The 22286-nt window shown below is 28.8% G+C and overlaps 1 protein-coding gene across 1 annotated transcript in view; it reads left to right on the top strand.

Moving 5' to 3' along the window:
• Positions 1-2275: 2275 nt before the first annotated feature.
• LOC126842587 (uncharacterized) overlaps positions 2276-22286 on the top strand; it is a 33201-nt gene continuing 13190 nt past the window's right edge. The window contains exon 1 of the mRNA XM_050579628.1: positions 2276-2340. The gene's annotated coding sequence lies outside the window, so the exon portion shown is untranslated. The remainder of the gene's footprint in view (positions 2341-22286) is intronic.

Below are 22286 nucleotides of genomic sequence, written 5' to 3'. Positions count from 1 at the left end.
TTAGCCATTTGCATAAAGATCACCAACATGACATTATCCTTCATTTTTGTGTGTCATAGTAAATTGTTTACAATATGTTTGTACCATAAACACATTTGGATACCTAAAATCGTTTTTGGTAAAACAACAACAGTAGGCATAAACAGCACCGCAATGACCTAAACTCATCATAATTCCCGACCATATATTTTTATGCCTAACAAATGTAATAAACACAATTGGAAATCAAAATATGTTTTTAAAGAGGGTGTTTTTGAAAAAAAAATGTTCTCGTTTAGTTAAAAATGTATAATAAAAATATAAATTTATAAAAAATACACCCCCTCGGTGAAACTCTTAAATTAAGATTCGTGGTTACCTAAAAAATCTAATATTTATTTTTTAGACATGTACAATGTACATAGTATTGAGGACACTTTATTAGTAGTTAATTTTTTATCAGGCTATCACACAATATTGTTTGATAGCCTGAATTAAACACAAAATTCCAAACAAAAAAAATTATCGGCGTAGGTACATTTTTGGAAAATATATTTTTGAAAATAAGTCTCTCTAGATATATCATTAATTATAGAAAGTGTGATAAATGTCAATAAAAAATAATTAGAAAAATTAAAATAAATAATTTGTATAACTCTTTATAGAATTCATAATATGTGATTAAAAATCACAAGTCTATCCACAACTATGATATCGCATGGTTTAATGTATATGCTTAATGAACAAGTTTATGTACTTGTACAATATCCACCAAATTGTTGTAAATAAAACTAAATTTGTATCTTTTATCTTTTTTCAACGAGTAGTAATTGTGTTATGTTTCTTTTGGACCATTGTTCAACACAAGTTATAATTATTACGGACAGAAAATATAGGATCCAGAAAATAATAATACACTGTGCCTAGATTTTGTTAGAATAACCCCGAATCTAAATTAAAGAGTGTAACTGAAGGGTTGTATTTTTTATGAATTAGTATTTTTATTATACTTTTTAAACTTAATAACAAATTTGTTTTTTCAAAAAAAAACCTCATTGAAAACATATTTTGGTGTCCAAATGTGTTTTTTCCATTAGTTAGGCACAAAAAAATATGGTCGTGAATTCATTATGATGAATTTAGGTCATGGCGGTGCTGTTTATGCCAGTTGTATTTGCAAAAAGCGATTTTAAGTATCCAGATGTGTTCATGGCACAAACATGTTGTGGAAAAAATACTACACCTAAGCCTGTGTATTGTAATAAATTTGTAAAAAACAAAAACAATAATATTAAACATTATTATGCGAATATAAAAATGATTTTCAAAAAAATGTTTGCGAAGGATGTACTTTAGTGCGAGCGGCTGTTTTTATTTAGAAATCCTGTATTAACAAAGGTTGTGATATTCTTAGAGAAAATTGCTATTAAAGTTACCTTCATAGTTAATGTAAAAACAATTTTAGATTTATTCAACCAGTACTGTCTACAACGAAAGCCTTAAAAACTAGTATATGGACATCCTATGAACTTCCCACATGCCATTTGGCACACAAGTCATAAATACAGACAGGGAAATATAGAACCCTAGATAATAGTAATTTTTTGTCATAATGTAATTTTTGTAAAACAATGTGTTATCTAGAATATAAGACATACGTAGGTAAAGAAAACATGTTTTATAAGTATTTTTATGGGTGTTCAAATAATATCAATAATAATAACAAATAATAAAACAAGATATGTCCAAAAAAAACTTGATTTCTATGAAAACTGTATTTGTAAAGTATACCGATTCTCTCGAGGTTAAAACTTAAAAAATTGCGTTGTTAACAGTCATTTGTCTAGATACAGAAACAGAATGAATCGTTGGCTTTTTTTAAATTACATAGAATCTAACTAGAATAAAATATGTTAGTTGAGTACATAAAAACTGATTAAACTGTCAATGCTCATTAAATGCGATAGTTTAATACGCACAGTGTTATGCCTAAAGTTGTAAAAAAACATAAAATATGGATTTTAATTTAAAATAAATAGTAGGGATTCATTTTTATATCGTGGACTGCAAAATAAACTTAGGTGTAACTCTAGGTGTGTTACATTCTCCTATGCACCGCATTAGGTACTCTGACCAGACAAAGTGGTGGAAAGTAGGGCGTGAACAATTGAATCCGATTGGTCTAGAACATTGTTATCTTCGTAATATCTTGAATAAAGCATACTTTTTCTTAAGTAAACACAAAAATATGACGTACGCGAAAAGTCGCAAATCTAACTAACAGAAGGCAACCCAAGCACCAATAAAAGTATTAGTGTGTTTTTGAGTTTCTCTGCGTTAAGTTTGTCAAACATAAAAAAAGTAAGCGATATTTTAAATTATTTTATTAAGACAATGGTATTATGTTTTTTTTTAGATATTAAACATATGTTTTGCTTATTGCCGACATAAAACCATTACAACTGAAACATATTTATATTTTTTTGTCCTCGAAAAATAATTAAACTTTGGTAACGTTTACATTTTAACGTTCAAACTTTACCGTTTTTAACTTTTAACTTACAAAGTATCCAAATTTTTAACTTTTTTTTGGTAGTTTCTAGAGCACTAACAACTTTTGAACATTTTGTATCGTATACCTATATTTTTCGTTTTTAATTAGGAAATTAAAAATAACAGAATGTCATTTTTTACTGGTCGATAGGATTAGAATAGTTTTCGATATAATTTAAAGCGAAGGAATTAAACTTTTACATTTAAATCAAATAAAGAATACTTTTTCTTAAGTAAACACAAAAACGCCAAGTATTACAGGTAATCTAAATAAATATGACGTATGCAAAAAGTCGCAAATCTAACCAACAAAAGGCAACTCAAACACCACTAACAGTATTAGTGTGTTTTTTAGTTAATCTGCGTTAAGTTTAACAAATATAAAAAAAAGTAAGCGATATTTGAAATTATTTTTCGTAACACTTGGTAAATATAAATGTTTTTCTTTGACTTTAAAATATTTAAAATGTATGTAATAAATTTATGTTGGCAATAAAATAATATTTTATTGCCAACATAAAACCATTACAACTGCAACATACGAGAATTTATATATTTTTTTCCTCGAAAAATAATTAAAATCTGGTAACGTTTACATTTTAACGTTCAAACTTTACCATTTTTAATTTTATAAAGTATCTAAATTATTAACTATTTTTCGATATTTTTTAAAAGTCTATTATCTCATTAACGTATTGTATCATATACCTATATTTTTCGTTTTCAATTGGAAAACTAAAAATGAGTGAATGATAATTTTTGCTGTTCGATAGGATTAGAATTATTCGATTATAAAATTAAAAGCGAAGGAATTAAACTTTTATAATTATTAAATCAAATAAAGTAAAGCACAAATAATAATACACAAAAAATACGACAACAGTATGAATAACAGCATATATAGATAATATTTTTTTTCCTATTTAGGTGATGATGTTTTTAATTGCACTTTACTGGTTTTACACTTTTTTATAATTTTTTATGTTCAAGATAGACTTTTTATTAAGAACAACTTGATATAAATCATTAAAAAAGTTGTAAAAATATTAACTAGAACAAAAGTTGTTTAATTTGTCAAATTGATATAATTATTTATACAAATTGATGAGCTTTTTATTGTTTTAGGTATTTACGATGAAATCCAACACAAGTTTTGCTCTATTTGCAGTGTGTTTATTCGGTCTTATCGTAAGTAAATATACAATTTGGACTAAATTTCAACTATTCCATTATAAATGTTGATTTTAATCCTTTCCTCTCAATATTATTATACCTACCACTTAGTATTATTATTTTCGTATATATTTGGAATAGAAAAATGAATAGTTAATATTATATCATTATAATATTTTAATATCTATATTAGTTTTATAATATTGTGCGAATGTATACAACTATTTAGGTATAGTCTTATTTTTTTAATAGAAATAAACATAATTTCACAATGTTTGAAGAGTCTTAGGAAGATTAATAGGATTTTACATTTTATATAAAATATGATTGAAAATAACTGTGGTGAATCAATCATCAATCATAAATGTATAATATCAATCTTGGTATCACACAAGCTATTAATTTCCCAATAATATTGCGCAATCACTAAAATTCCCAGTGCCTCTATAAACTTATACCGAATAATCTATTGTGGGGCTTTCTCCTCATGTACATATTTTATTTAAAATTTTTTTTTTTAAATACTTACTTTAAATCATTTTTTAACGATTGTATTTCCTCATAAAAAGCGATTTAAATTTTAAATAAAACAAATTTTCAAATTTCATTATTAATGTTTATTTTGATAAATTCCGCGCCATAACCTCATACAGTGCCTAAACTGCCATGAATACGGGCATACGAAATCCTACTGTGCACACCCAGCTAGATGCGTCCGTTGCGCAGAATACTGAACTTCAAAAATTGCGCCATTCAAACTATCACGAGAACAATCATCATTTTACTAAAAATAACGAATATACACTTAAGACCACACAACCCGCGCAAACTCCAACCAACCCAACCACTCCTTTCAAAAACCTTCATGTGCAAAAATCACAGCTAACCAAGATTATGAAACTCCTACCACAACTCTTAATGGTACATGTCTCCTACTTACCAATTTCTTGAACGATTTCAAAGCTATAATAAATCCTCTTCTCTCCCTCCTAACTACAGTACTCAACAAATTGATTTCTCAAAATGACAAATAATTCTCCGACATCAAAATCACTACTAATACTTCTCTGGAATGCCAACGGTATAAAAAACCATCTAGCTGACTACAACAAACCCTTCATGAAAAAAGAATCGACGTAGCTTTAATATCCGAAACACACTTAACTGAATCAATGAAAATTTACATACCAGACTATAAAATAATCCACACAAATCATCCGGATAACACATCTCACGCTGGTGCAGCAATTCTTGTCAGATCTATTTAAAATTTGATTTATCATTCACAACAAAAAGAAGACTACCTTCAGTCTGCAACTATACAACTAACATTGGACCACTCCCCTATCACATTGACCTCCTGTTATTGCCCACCAAAGCATAAATTAACTGTAAACCAATTTCATCAGTTTATTAACACATTGGGAAACAATTTCACAATAGGGGGTGACCAAAATGCCAAACACAGACAACGGGGCTGCCACTCCAACTCACCTCGAGGTAATACCCTCCTCCACGTAGCAAATAAATTAAACTACCACATCATTGCTCCAGACAATCCAACTTATTGGCTGACATCTCCAAGAAAACGACCAGATATCTTAGGTATATTTATTAACAAAATACCAAAACGTATAGCCAGTTGGACAGAAAATCTTTCACATCCCCTCTCTGATCACTCGCCAGTCATTCTAACTCTTAATACAGTACCACCGATAAAAACACCACCCTCTTCACTAATAAATGGAAAAATAAACTGGTCACTTTTCCAAACAAATCTTACTGAAAAAATTAATCTAAATACCCGTCTAGAATCACCAAATGAATTAGACAATGCCGTATAAATATGTACAAAAACCATTCGAAATGCAGCCCGGAGCTCGTCCTCGCCAAAACAACCTAATCGTAATCCGGCGCAAAACCTAGTCCCGACACATACAAGGACGCTTCTTCAAAGACAGCTAGCTAAACAACGATCTGAAGACTTTGCTAAACACACATCTAGAATATCCGTAAAAGATAACTCCCTTTGGAAAACGACCCGCAATTTATTAAGAATTAATCAACGCTCATCTCCCCTTATTAAACAAGACGGCAGCTTAGCCATTGATGATAAAGAAAAAGCTGAGACTTTCTGTGAACACTTATCCAATGTCTTCAAGCCCTTTGACACACCCAACACCACTAGCAATGAAGAAATCAACCAGTTTCTGCAATCTCCACTACCCATGGACAGACCACCAAAATACTTCTCTCCCAAAGAAGTGAAGGCAGTAATACAGAAATTCCCTCTGGGTAAATCTCCCGGATTCGATCTAATAACACCCGGAGTAGCTCGTAAACTTCCACCGAAAGCAATCATTCACCTAACACACTTACTAAACGCAACTCTAAGACACTCATACTTTCCAATCCCATGGAAGTCCTCAATAATAGTTATTTTTTTCAAAGCCCAACAAATCAAGCATCATCTTACAGACCCGTCAGTCTCCTTCCTTTTTTCTCCAAGCTATGCGAAAAACTAATTTTGAAACGAATATATCCAATTATTAAAGATAAATCAATTATTCCCGATAGCCAATTTGGATTCCGAGAATCACACTCAACAATACATCAAATTCATAGAATTGCAGATACAATTTCCAGCTCGCTAGAAAAGAAGCTTTATACGTCTGCAGTATTCCTAGATGTCTCGCAAGCGTTCGATAAAGTATGGCACCCAGGGCTCTTATATAAATTAAAAACCTTACCGCACAACCATATAACTTATTTTTCAAATCTTATCTCAGCGAAAGACACTTCGCTGTCAGATCTGGAGCAGTGCTTTCCAATATTTCGCCAATATTAGCTGGCGTCCCCCAAGGTTCAGTCGCGTCTCCTACGCTACATAATATTTACACCTCTGATCAACCAACTCAATCAAACACTAACGTTGCAGAATATGCAGATGACAAAGTCATTTTCACAACTCATAATGATCCAACGATAGTCTCAACATCAATACAAAACCACTTAGACTTTCTCACACCTTGGTATTCAAAGTGGCATGTTAAAACAAATTAATCTAAATCCAATTATACAACCTTTGCCCTGCGTAGCGGTATACCTCCATCTGTTTTCTTAAACAACAACGTAATACCAGTCGCCCATCATCTGAAGTACCTAGGACTTTTCTTTGACAAGCGGCTGACCTGGGCAAAACATATTCATGAAACAAAAATCAAACTAAACAACCGCCTAAACCTCCTGAAATATATTCTCGGAAAAATCTCCAAAATTAATTTAAAGTCCAAAATTCTATTATACAATACACTCCTGAAACCAATCTGGACATACGGAATCCTATAGAAGATTCAACAGAAGCCTCCTCAATCATACCAACACACTAATTTCCAATCTATCCTTTCCCAATCTCCCTGGCAATCCTGCAAGTAGACTTAAGCGAAACTGGCCGAGAGATTTCCTAAGATCCTAATGTAGTATAAAGCAACTAACCTTACACGTCGGAGTACCACCACTGGGTGTTTTCTCCAATCAAGAAATCTAGCAAAATTATATTTATCCATCATCAGTTACGCTTATTGTACATAATTAAAAAAAAGTTTGATAAATTCCTCTCAATATACCTATTTCTCTTATACCTACCGCTAAGTATTATTTTTTGACGCCACTATTTTATGTTAATAAAAGTGGTTAAAATTAAAAAAAAAACAATTGTGATATCTATAATATTGCTTTTAGTGAAGTGTATAATACTACTAATATTAGTTTATGTCTTCCAGGCTTCTTTGAATGGTTGGCCTATGGGAATAGGCGGTAGCAAGGCATCAGGGACATCAGAGACATCAGATTCCTTACCCGTAACTATAAGAAACTATATAGTTATTTAATAAATGTGAATATATAAAAACTAGTTAGTACTTATATATTATGTCTTTTAGGTTTCTTTGAATAGTACGCCCATGGTACCAAGCGGTGGCGAGACATCAGGGACATCAGAGACATCAAACAACTTGCACGAATCTATAAGACGCTATATAATAAATGTAAATATATAAAAACTAGTTCGTACTTATATAGGACAAGCACTAATGATTTCCAGGGCCTCTTTAATTTCATAATACATTCTCTTTGATCTATCTTAAGTAAAACTGCATGACTAGTGTACTTTAATACATTGGGTATTTGACGACAGTCAACAAGAACCGTATGTTATACTCGTAATAATACAAATACTGATATGTGGGTCTTTCAGATTTTGACACACAAAGATGAAAACACATTGACCGTGGCTGTACAAAATACTATAAGAGCTCCTGATTTTCTGGAAAAATTAGATGATTTCAAAGATAACGTTTTTATAACAGTTTGTGAGTATTAGAATAATTATATTTCTCTAATAAGCAAACCGAAAATATGGGTATTAAAATGATCCAATTTCAATACTGCAGACTACTGTTCCTTTGTTTGGATTTCTTAGGAAACTTATATTTTTTTAATTCTCAGCTGTATTTGCTTACAAACCAAACTTATCGGGTAATTTTTTGAACGCCCTACATCAGATCACTCATAAAATAATTTGCTATAGCTCTATCAACTTATACAACTTAAATGACCACGTAAACCGTTAAAGAATCACCCGGTTTTCAACATACTTGTTGATTAAAGAAAAGCGGGTTTTTTTTACAGTTGTCGTTTTTGACCAAATAAGCCAGACAAAAATGTCGACTACTTAGAGTGGTCCGATTTCAATTCTGTAAAGATACATAGAAGAATTCACTGACAACTTAACTAGGTTATGTAGGAAAGAGATTTTTAATTTTTTTATAAAAATAATCGGATTTAAGTATTAAAAAATTGCAAATCGTATTTATTTAATTACAAGAAATGGGCATTTTTGAATGAGATACAGCTTTCTACATAACATAGTAGAGTAACCGAAGAACTTTTCCCAAGATTTGAAATTGGACCATTCTATGTAGTCATTATTTTTTCTGGCTTTATGGTCTAAATAAAACCAAAATTGCTTTTACTCATAGAAATAATGTTTTAAATTAAAAATAATACCTTGTAGCTTTTACAACTATCTTATAAATTAAATTACATGGTCGAAATTTATTAAAACCTCTTTTTTTTTTTGTAAATATTGCCTGTACAAAACTTCTTAATAACAGACCGCATACAATGCCCTTAATTAAATCTTTGGCAACATTTTTTTTTTAAATAAATGTTTTATATTCGAATGTTATCGTCAAGTTCGTTTTCTACCAATGGTTGTTTTCCGATTTACGCCAACAAATATTACATACATAGTTATATAACATAATATAACTAATATTTATTAGTTTAATACAATAATCAGACCATACCTGAAATATTATTTGTATACAGATTCGAAATTTCTATTAGACCCAGAATTTATTGCACGGGTTACTGAGGCCAAGAACCAAATTCGTCTTGGACACCAAGATTCTAAAATACGTGATGCTTTATTCAGTATAACAATAAAAAAATTAAAAGAGAAGCTGAACAAGAAGGAGTTAAAAACTTTAAAATATACTGCAGATACCAAAGACCTAAATGAGGTCATCACTGATTTCATAGGAGATGTGAAATTTTTTTCATAAAACACAAGTGTTGATGATTTGTAAATTATAATACATTTGTTTTGTTTGGTTGTTGGAGCTTCATTGTTTCTTTTTACGTAATAAACTATATATTAAAAATCGTTGTTAATATTTTAATTTTTTTTTTTATTATTCAAAAGGCTTGACTCCAGGGTCGTTGGCGTACAGTTAATATTTTAATTTGTCACGTTTAGTTAAACAATATACACTGCATATGTCCCACCAATTAGATTTACTTTATTTGTCCAAAATAAATATTTACCAATTTCAAACGTTGTCTGGCCGTCAACAAAGAAAATAGATTAGTCTAAATTCTTCTTCTTATCTTTTATTAAATATAATACTACTCTATGTAACATGATAAAATAAACAATGATTGAAAAACAAGCTGGAAATGAACGATGCGATCAAATATGTTTACAGAATTAAAATACGAAGTAGGCGTAATTTTATCAGGATTTTAGATCTAAATTGGTTTCTTGTGTCACCAAAATGGTTTTAACTCATAGAAAAAATTGTATACATAAAGAAACATTATAATACCCTGAAGCTTGACCTTAAATAAATTTGATATGGTCGACATTTACTAAAGCTTTTTTTTCTTAGATTTTGCCTGTATAAAACAACTTAAAAACCACCCACTTTCAATTCCCTTAACAGCTATTATTTCACAATTTAAGGTTTAATATTGAATCTTATACTACCCGATGTTATAATAAAAAATGGTCTAAATCTTTTGTATACATTTTGAACAGCTGTGGAAGTTTTTGAAAATATGACCCTCGGCCCTTCCCCATTGATTCAAAATTTCAAAACGTTTAATTAATATAAATTAAATTCAAAATAAACAAAATTTTCCTAGATATATTGCGCTTAATAACTTACTTAGTATCTGAAATTAATTTCATTAATCAAACTTTCGCCATAACTCTGAGAGAAATAACTTTGAAAGTTGTACAGCTAGATAAAATGAATAACAATGGTTACAATATATTTGTGTCAAATATTGCTTAGCCATTTGCATAAAGATCACCAACATGACATTATCCTTCATTTTTGTGTGTCATAGTAAATTGTTTACAATATGTTTGTACCATAAACACATTTGGATACCTAAAATCGTTTTTGGTAAAACAACAACAGTAGGCATAAACAGCACCGCAATGACCTAAACTCATCATAATTATCGACCATATATTTTTATGCCTAACAAATGTAATTAACACATTTGGAAATCAAAATATTTTTTTAAAGAGGGTGTTTTTGAAAAAAAAATTTTCTCGTTAAGTTAAAAATGTATAATAAAAATATAAATTTATAAAAAATACACCCCCTCGGTGAAACTCTTAAATTAAGATTCGTGGTTACCTAAAAAATCTAATATTTATTTTTTAGACATGTACAATGTACATAGTATTGAGGACACTTTATTAGTAGTTAATTTTTTATCAGGCTATCACACAATATTGTTTGATAGCCTGAATTAAACACAAAATTCCAAACAAAAAAAATTATCGGCGTAGGTACATTTTTGGAAAATATATTTTTGAAAATAAGTCTCTCTAGATATATCATTAATTATAGAAAGTGTGATAAATGTCAATAAAAAATAATTAGAAAAATTAAAATAAATAATTTGTATAACTCTTTATAGAATTCATAATATGTGATTAAAAATCACTATCTAGCCAAAAATATGATATCGCATGGTTTAATGTATATGCTTAATGAACAGGTTTATGTACTTGTACAATATCCACCAAATTGTTGTAAATAAAACTAAATTTGTATCTTTTATCTTTTTTTCAACGAGTAGTAATTGTGTTATGTTTCTTTTTGGACCATTGTTCAACACAAGTTATAATTATTACAGACAGAAAATATAGGATCCAGAAATTAATAATACACTGTGCCTAGATTTTGTTAGAATAACCCCGAATCTAAATTAAAGAGTGTAACTGAAGGGTTGTATTTTTTATGAATTAGTATTTTTATTATACTTTTTAAACTTAATAACAAATTTGTTTTTTCAAAAAAAACCTCATTGAAAACATATTTTGGTGTCCAAATGTGTTTTTTCCATTAGTTAGGCACAAAAAAATATGGTCGTGAATTCATTATGATGAATTTAGGTCATGGCGGTGCTGTTTATGCCAGTTGTATTTGCAAAAAGCGATTTTAAGTATGATGTGTTCCAGATGTGTTCATGGCACAAACATGTTATGGAAAAAATACTACGCCTAAGCCTGTGTATTGTAATAAATTTGTAAAAAACAAAAAACAATGATATTAAACATTATTATGCGAATATAAAAATGATTTTCAAAAAAATGTTTGCGAAGGATGTACTTTAGTGCGAGCGGCTGTTTTTATTTAGAAATCCTGTATTAACAAAGGTTGTGATATTCTTAGAGAAAATTGCTATTAAAGTTACCTTCATAGTTAATGTAAAAACAATTTTAGATTTATTCAACCAGTACTGTCTACAACGAAAGCCTTAAAAACTAGTATATGGACATCCTATGAACTTCCCACATGCCATTTGGCACACAAGTCATAAATACAGACAGGGAAATATAGAACCCTAGATAATAGTAATTTTTTGTCATAATGTAATTTTTTGTAAAACAATGTGTTATCTAGAATATAAGACATACGTAGGTAAAGAAAACATGTTTTATAAGTATTGTTATGGGTGTTCAAATAATATCAATAATAATAACAAATAATAAAACAAGATATGTCCAAAAAAAACTTGATTTCTATGAAAACTGTATTTGTAAAGTATACCGATTCTCTCGAGGTAAAAACTTAAAAAATTGCGTTGTTAACAGTCATTTGTCTAGATACAGAAACAGAATGAATCGTTGGCTTTTTTTAAATTACATAGAATCTAACTAGAATAAAATATGTTAGTTGAATACATAAAAACTGATTAAACTGTCAATGCTCATTAAATGCGATAGTTTAATAAGCACAGTGTTATGCCTAAAGTTGTAAAAAAACATAAAATATGGATTTTAATTTAAAATAAATAGTAGGGATTCATTTTTATATCGTGGACTGCAAAATAAACTTAGGTGTAACTCTAGGTGTGTTACATTCTCCTATGCACCGCATTAGGTACTCTGACCAGACAAAGTGGTGGAAAGTAGGGCGTGAACAATTGAATCCGATTGGTCTAGAACATTGTTATCTTCGTAATATCTTGAATAAAGCATACTTTTTCTTAAGTAAACACAAAAACGTCAAGTATTACAGGCAATCTAAATAAATATGACGCATGCAAAGAGTCGCAAATCTAACCAACAAAAGGCAACTCAAACACCACTAACAGTATTAGTGTGTTTTTTAGTTACTCTGCGTTAAGTTTAACAAATATAAAAAAAAGTAAGCGATATTTGAAATTATTTTTCGTAACACTTGGTATATATAAATGTTTTTCTTTGACTTTAAAAATATTTAAAATGTATGTAATAAATAAAATATTATTTTATTGCCAACATAAAACCATTACAACTGAAACATACGAGAATTTATACATTTTTTTCCTCGAAAATAATTAAAATGTGGTAACGTTTACATTTGAACGTTCAAACTTTACCATTTTTAATTTTATAAGATGATATAAAGAATAAAGAATATATTTAATTATAATAGCGAATTTTAATATTTTTTTTCTATTTAGGCGGTGATGTTTTTATTTGTACTAAACTGTTTTTACATTTTGTTTTGTTTCAAGGTTACTATTTAGTAAAAAATGATGAGTTTTTTATTGTTTTAGGTATTTACAATGAAATCCAACGCGAACGTTGGGCTATGTGCAGTGTATTTGTTCGTTCTTATTGTAAGTAAATATATTTTTTGGACTAAATTTCAACTACCTAATTCATTATTAATGTTTAGTTTAATCATTTAATACACCTATCGCTAGGTATTATTGTTTTTGTAAATTTTTGTAGTAGAAAATGTATAGTTTATATTAGTTTTTTAATTTTTTTTTAGTAAAAACCTCAATACTTTAATCTCCATGTTAGTTTTATAATATTTTTTAAGTGTATAAAACTACATAGGCATGTTCTTATTTTTAAATAGAAATAAACATCATTTTATAATATTTGATGTACATTAATATTAATATTAAGTATAGTAATAGGATTTTACTTTTTGTATAAAATATGATTGAAAATAACTGCAGTGAATATTGATTCACCAATCATAAATGTATGATATCAATCTTGGTATCACACAAGCTATTAAGTTCCCTATAGGTTCGTAACAAATATTCTATGCGATGCCCGTATCGTATATTTATATAAATAAAAAACAAAAATCAATACTTGTTAATATTTTATTAAAGTTAAAACTTATAAGTGTGGATAAGATAATTTTTTAATTACTTACATATAATATAATATTGGCAGAAATTGTTTGAAAAATAATAATTTAAAAAAAATATATAATTTTTTAAGTTTACATTTAGTTAATACGTCATAAGTGGATAACTTCCATAAAACTGTTTTATTACCATCATATAGTATTGGTCCCTTGTATCAATATTAATATTAATTTGACCTAATTCACATATTCGTTGCCTGTATCAATAGATTTAGATGATAATTTGTTGAACAACCGCAAATGCTCGAACTCTTTTGTGATATTTATAATAATACTGCTAGTGAAGTGAACGATACTACTAATTTTAGTGTATGTCTTTCAGGTTTCTTTGAATAGTTTTCCCATGGTACCAGACGGCGGCGAGACATCAGGGACATCAAACACCTTGTCCATACCTATAAGAAACTATATAATAAATGTAAATATTATATAAAAACTAGTTTGTACTTATTTAGGTCAAGCACTTATGATTTCCAGGGCCTCTTAATTGTTATACTACATTCTCTTTGGCCTATTTTAAGTAAAACTGCAAGACTAGTGTACTTTGATACGGTGACTATTTGACGACAGTCGATAAGAACCGTATGCTATACTAGTGATACTACTATTACTAATATGTGGGTCTTTCAGATTTTGACTCGCAAGAGTCCAATAACTGTAATGCCAATGACAATGTCATTACAGTCATTGCCATTGCCAATGACTGATGGTTTAAAAAATGATAATTTTATATTAGACTGTGAGTATTATTATAACTATATTTCCCTAATAAGTAAAGCAAAAAATAAGGGTATTAAAATGATCCAATTTCAATACTGAATAAAATACTGTTTTTTTATTGGGTTTTTTAGGAAACTTATATTTTTTTAATTTTCAATTGTTTTTAGGAAAAACTAACAATGAGGGGATATATCAACGAAAGTATTAGGTTTTTAAATATGTCTGAAAAATGAAATTTTATGGAATAGTAGAAATTAAAGCCTGAAACTATCACAAAAAGTAGATTTGGAGGATATAAAGAGCAATTTAAATTTAGAACAATGCACTTATTGAAAAACACATTTGTAGTCAACGTTTGTTTATTTTAACAACTTTTAAAACACCTACTTATAAATGTCTTAAACTTTGTGGAAATTTGCCTAAAAAGAGCTGTCAAGCCACTCATAAAACAAAAATGTAGTTTTAATATTGAAAAAATGTCAAATTGTATTTATTAAATTACAAGAAATTGACATTTTTTTGATAAGATTCTTCTAACTACATATCTAATTAATATTTATTAGTTCAATACAATGACCAGACCAAAACTGAAATGTTATTTGTATACAGATTCGAAATTTCAATTAGACCCAGAGTTTATTGCACGGGTTACCGAGGCCGAAGAGCAAATTCTTCTTGGATTAAAAAATGGAAATTCAGAAGACCAAGATAAAAAAGCATCGGATGCTTTACTCGATATAACAAAAATGAAAATAAATGAGAAGAAGGGCAATAATGAATTAAAAACTTTAGAACTTTATGCTGATAACGAAGAAGAACTAAATGAGGTCATCACTGATTTCATAGTAGACGTGAAAGATTATGTATACAACAAAAGTATTGATGATTTGTAAATTATAATACATTTGTTTTGTTTGATTGGAAGTTCATTGTTTATTTTACATAACAGACTATGTATTAAAAATCGTTCTTTATATTTTAATTTGTTACGTATAATATATAGTCAAACAAAACACACGGAATATTTCCCGCCAATTGGATTTACTTTATTTGGCCTAATATACATTTATTATCTATTATAGATTTAATGCCAATTTTAAATGTCTTCCCGCCGTCAACAAAGGAAATAGTTTAGTCTCAATTCTTCATCTTATCTTGTATTAAATAAAATAATAAAAATGATTGAAATACAACCCGGAAAAAAAGAACAAAGAGATCAAGTATGGCCTTAAAGATAGCTTATGAGTCTTAATTATTTTGAATAAGTTTTTATTTACCTTACATAATTTTTTTGTTAAGGGGATTAAAAATGGGCTGTTTCTCAAGTTGTTTTATATAGGGCATATTTAAGGAAAATTGGTTTCATTAGTTTCGACCGCATACATTTTTCTATGAATAAAAGCCATTTTAGTGGAATAAAATTCTTTCGTTCTGATAAAATTTTGAAACTGGCTATTATATAGGTATTTAAAGATATATCAGGAACATATTATCAATATATAAAAAACCAGTACAGAGGGGTCGGGGCATAGTGGGGACGGAGCATAGTTGGGTCGGGGCATATTGGGGACGGGGAGTTCACAGGTTTACAGGAATTTTTAAATCTGAAAGTGATAAAATCACTTTCGAAAAAACGCTTCGATGCAAATCGGTAGTTAGTATTTTCAAGCCAGTACAGTCCAAACCAAGCACAGTATGAACCAGTAAAGTTAGAAAGTTTTAAATGAAGGTTCTGTATTTACAAATGAGCATCAAAGCGCTTATTTGAAAGCGATTTTATCTGAGAGGACTAGTACAGTAGAGTATTGGCATAATGTAATCAAAGCAATGAGGAAACGGAGAGGTCACAGATCTACAAGAATTATTATAAATAAAAGTGATAAAATTGAATAAAATCGCTTTCAAAAAACGCTTTGATGCTCATTTGTAAATACAGAACCTTCATTTAAAACTTTCTAACTTTACTGGTTTATACTGTGCTTGGTTTGGACTGTACTGGCTTGAAAATACTAACTACCGATTTGCATCGAAGCGTTTTTTCAGATTTAAAAATTCCTGTAAACCTGTGACCTCCCCGTCACCACTATGCCCCGACCCAACTATGCTCCGTCCCCACTATGCCCCGACCCCTCTGTACTGGTTTTTTTTTTTTTTGCAAAAACTTAGTGGACCAAATAACACATATACAATGTCTTGTTATATTTTGTTGGAATGGTCGACGATTCATGTTTCAATCGTTTGTACTCCATAGTTTAAATTATAATCGCTTATTCTCAATAAAATTAATATTTATGTATTATATACTTCCATTATAGCAATCTCACACAAACTATTTATACTTCACAGATTATATTATTTCAAAGCTATATTATACTTCTATTTTACTAGATTGACAATGTACAAAATAAAATGTAACTAAAAAAACCTTTTCATAGATCCTTAAAATGTAAAGGGTGGGTTAGTGAAACGGGTTTTACCATTTAAATACATTAGAAAATCGCCGTTTTACTGCCTCATCCTGTATATTAATTTCTTGTTATTTTCTAAAGAAAAATCGATTTTCTTACATTTAAATTAAAATAAATCGTATACTGGTACTGTGATGGAGAAAACAATAAATTTTACCTACATTTATTACTTATTAGTTAAATATTACTAACGTGTATAGCCACTAGCAGTCGGCTGTTGCCTGTTATTTAACAATAACCTTTAATGGAGATTTTAAAAATTGTGTTTTTTTAATAATAGCATAGGAGCAGTATCATGATGTTAAATGTTCACGAGATTTGATCTAGTCATAAAATAAAGTATTATCATTTATGACTTAATTATTATTCAAATTTATCTTAATAGTAATAGTACATAGTAATAAAATAATGAAATATTTTTTACAAAATAAGAGCTACAAGTTGATAAACTAAAAAAATAAAATTAGCACGAAGCAGATTATCTAATATTAGACAATTTAAACAATCAATTAAATGAATAACAGTATAACAATATACAAAACATTAGTTTTTCTTTAAAAAAATTGTGTAATAAAAAAAACATTTTGAGTCGGTATACTGCATAAAAACCAACACTTAATCTGAATCCAAAAAACAACAGTCCTCTTCATTATTTGCAGGTATTTGGACATTAAATACTCATAGTTAACCTTCGGTAAGGTTATATAACGCAGGCTATAAAATAACGAGATAACGACAGTGGTTTTGTCGTATCAGAATCATTAAGTGTCTCAATAAGTACACGGACAGGTTTTTTTCCCAATAAATCGAGTGTCTACTATAATCAGTTACACGATTTAGTCGTCTGTGATATCATGTAATAAACACAATATTATGATACCGATCATTGGGCCCTAAACTAATCTAACACGGATAGACGTTACCAACTGATAGTTTTTAGTGTTCGTTCGTTTCTCACATCTGGTACACTGGGTTTTTAGTTAAAAAAAAAAAAAAAAAGTTGAATTTGTGTAAACTTTAAGTCAAAAGTGGTACTTGAGCACAAAACCTAATAGTATCATTCTGCATAGATATAAATAAAATTGTTTTAATGATTTGATCAATTTTTTTTAAAGATTTTAGGTGTTTTTGATAAAATATACGCAATGTGCGAAAACACGGTTTTCCGGCAAATAAAAAAAAACCGTAGTGCCGAATTTTTTACCCGCTTAATATGTTATGGATACATATGAGTTCCAACTACTGGCAAATTTTCAACCCAAAAGTTTTAAAATTACGGCTAAAAACCCCGAAAAACAAAAAAACTTGTATCCCCCCTAGGGGGGCGGGAAATGGGTATATTTTGAATTTGACAAAACTGACGTGCGCGGGCATACCAAAAAAATATTTCTTATACATTTCAACTCGATCCGACTCTTTTTCTCGATACTATAGCCAGTAAAAGTTCTAACTTAAAAACTCGTACGGTTTTTTTTTTGTTTTTTCAACTTTCGTCTGTGAAGACTTAAACTTTTTCAACTTTTACCCCCTCAAAATACAAACTAGACAAAATTTGTGATTTATAGAGTTGCTATTCGAAGGAATTGGTCTAGTATTAAAAAAGTTACAGTGTATACAGCGAAAAAAAAAGCCCACATCAGAGTAAAACCAATACCTTCTCGCTTTGCATCGAAGCTAAAATGGCTTTAATCAACTTTAAAGTAAAAACGCTCTTAAAAACCTAAAATAAACGAAAATATAAAGCGTTTTTTTTTCATATTATTTGATTTGATTTTCGGTAAAAACAATCATAAAAACATTATACCGAATTATGTACATTTGAAAGGTGTCGCATTTAAATAGACAGTAAAATTAACAAATGGAGAATTTTCAAAAACAATCTGATTTAAGCTGATTGCCTTACTGAAGAATAGGTTTTAATTTAAATTTTAAGCATTATTTCCAACCTCTTCAGATAATTGGTGATCAATTGCATTTTTAAAATTTAATTTTAATAAACTGTTCAAACAAAGTGTATTATCAACACAGATTTACTGAAATCGATAGTATAAAGAATGCAATAACAAAAATACATACGACAATTTTACCAAATTACCCAGTCCATAAAAAATTGAATAATTTAACTCTTTTTAAAATTCATTATATAATGTGATTAAAACTTACAGTATGGCCACAAATATGATATCGCCATTTTTTAACTTAAATGTGTATGTTTAGTGAACAGTTTTCATGTACACTATCCACCAAATTGTTGTGTATTCAGGGACCAAAAAATGCGGTCGCAAGTTCATTTTGATAACCAAAAAAACAAGAATTTAGGTCATGCCTGTGCTGTTTATACGAATTGTTGTTGTTTAACCAAAATCGATTTTGAATGCCCATATATGTTAACGGCATTACTAAAGCACAAACATGTTGTGGAAAATAAACCATGATAAACAAAAATACAGGATACCTTATCGCTATGATCATTATTCGAATAGAAAAACCTGTGTATTATAGTAAATTTGTAAAAAAAAAAATGAAACATCTTTATATCCGAATGATGATATTCAATATTGTTATACAAATATAACAATTATTTTCAAAAATATACTTTAGTGCGAGAGGTTGTTTTTTTAAATAATTCTATATTAACAAAGGTTAGGAATGATAGTCTGATAAAAAAATGGAACTACAAATCAAGTATCCTCAATACTATTATAATTCATAATTAATGTAAAATACCAATTTCAGAACTACATAAATTTTGTTCAAAGAATTTTGTCTAGAACGAAAGCCTTAAAAACTAGTATATTATGCGGCATCCTCTAAACTTTCGTTTGGCCAGTTGGCTCATAACTACAGAAGGGGAAATATAGATCCAGAAAATAAAAACTATTGTCTCCTAAATTTTGTTAAATTACCCCGAATCTACTTAAAACTTTACGAAAACTGTATTTTTCAGAAAAAAACGTTGTCGAAAAGATATTTTGGTTTCCAGATGTCTTTTTAGTATTATTTGAACAGAAAAACATGTTGCCGCAAGTAATTTTTGATAGTAAAAAAATACCAAAAAATTTAGGTCATCGCGGTGCTGTTTGTGCGAATCGTTGTTGATTTTGACTGCCCAGATGTGTGTATAAGGCACAAACATATTGTGGAAATTATAAAAAAATGTAGGATAACGTCATCTTTATATAAATAGTAATACAAACAATTTAATAATTTTGGGAAACTCTATTTAGGATTCATTATATGTGATTGAAAATTACAGTCTTGCCAATGATAGTATATCGCATGTATGTATATTTAATGAACAGGTTTCATGTACTTGTACACTGTCCACCGAATGGTTGTAATTAAAACTAAAATTATATCTCTTATCTTTTTCAACGAATTTGAATTGTGTTACGTTTATTTTTATACCTTTGTTTAACACAAGTCATAATTACAGACAGGGAAATACAGGACCCAGAAAATAAATATACAATGTGCCTAGATTTTTGTTAGATTAATACCGAATATAAATTAAAGAGTGCAAATTATTTTTATTAATTTGTAACATTACGAAAAATGTGTTTTTCAACAAAAAAAGCTCGTTGAAAACATAGTTTTATTTTCAAATGTGTATTTAGGGACAAAAATATGGGGTCGCAAGTTCATTTTGATAGCCATAAAAATAAAAATTTAGATTGTGGCTGTTAAGGCGAAATTCTGTTCTTTCCAAAATCGATTTTGAATGTCCATATGTGTTTACGGCATTACTAAGGCACAAACAAGTTGTGGAAAATAAACTAAGATAAACAAAAATACAGGACACGTTATCGCTATGATATCCATGCGAATAGAAAAACCTGTGTATTATAGTAAATTTGTAAAAAAACATCTTTATATTCGCATAGTATTATTAAATGTTATTAAAATGCGAATATAAAATCTAAAAATAAAATGTCTTCAATACTATCATAGTTAATTAAAAAACAATTTTAGATCTACATAATGTTTATTCAAACAGTACTGTCTACAACGAAAGCATAAAACACTAGTATATACGGCATCCTCTTAACTATCGACCTACTAGTTGGCACACATGTCATAATATACTTAATTGTTGTTAAGTTTATAGTAGTAGTTTTATGTGTTTTTATTCACTTCTACAATCTTATTAGTTACTATAATTTTCAACAATACGCAATTATTTAATCACTATATTGGGTAGTTGAAATAAAAGTCATTAGTCTAGCTCATATACATACACATGCAAGACTTTTTTATATCTAAAAGACCCTTTTATGTTTAATAATTAGTATTTTATTTCTTAAACTTGAATTACAATTTTAGTTAAATCATTGATTGCAAATACTATTTATAATCAGTGGTTAAACCTTTTTTTTACACATAAGCAAACGATAAATTTTTTTACATTTTATAAAGTTGTTTTCCACTATTTTTGTATAGCCTTAATTTTGTGTTCTATCACACAAAATATTCAAACAATTCCATACGATATTATGTTATGGTTTTTTGTTTATCGAAAACAAGTGGTTTATTCAAATGTTTCAATTATATTACAAAAACTATGGTGAATAACTATTTTGTACGTTAGGATACATAATTATTGTATGAAATTGTCCCAATGTAAACATTTATAATTATTATTTGCAACAATATCTTTAACAGTATGGTACACTACCATGCCATTAAATTCAAAGGTTCAAACGAGAAAATATGAAAAATTTAGAAATCAAATATTAATACAAGATATGTCAAAAAACCAACTTGATTTCTATGAAAACTGTGTTTGTAAAGTATTACAATTCTGTCAAGGTTAAAACTTAAAAATTTGCATTGTTCACAGTCATTTGTCAAGAAGATTCAGAATGTATCGTTGGTTTTTCTTTACAAATACATTGATTCAAACTAGAATGAAAAATGTTTGTTGAATACATAAAAACTGATTAAAATGACAAGGGTAGTTATAGTTTTATGTCTGATGGTGTGAAGAACATATAATAAGAATTCTACTTTTAAAATAAATAGTAGGGATTCATCTTTATATCATAGACAGCAAAATAAACTGTTTGAAAATATGTTTGTTTCCAACTTTATTTTACACTTATTACAGAGTTGTTCCCTCCGCATTGGGCTCAATGTGAGTACGCGAAGGGTACAGGAACAAAAAACAAAAAAGTCCCTTTTTTAGTAATCTAAGGAAAACATGTTTAAAAAATGCCCTATTATTGTTTTTAATCAAAAATACATGCTTATTTTTCTCTGTACCCTTCAACATAACTTTAGGTGTGTTACGCTCTTCTAAGTACCGCTTTACGTATCGACTAGTACAAAGTGGTGGAAAGTAGGGCGTGAACAATTGAATCAGATTGGT

Source organism: Adelges cooleyi, unplaced genomic scaffold, assembly GCF_023614345.1.
Source record: "Adelges cooleyi isolate 19-005CV unplaced genomic scaffold, UGA_ACOO_1.1 ACOO_flye_CR_arks_rails_tigmint_CR_PRNA_55, whole genome shotgun sequence".
NCBI classification, from domain to species: Eukaryota; Metazoa; Arthropoda; class Insecta; order Hemiptera; family Adelgidae; genus Adelges; species Adelges cooleyi.
The sequence above is the reverse complement of the archived record's forward strand: the minus strand, read 5'-3'. Positions and strand labels throughout refer to the sequence as shown.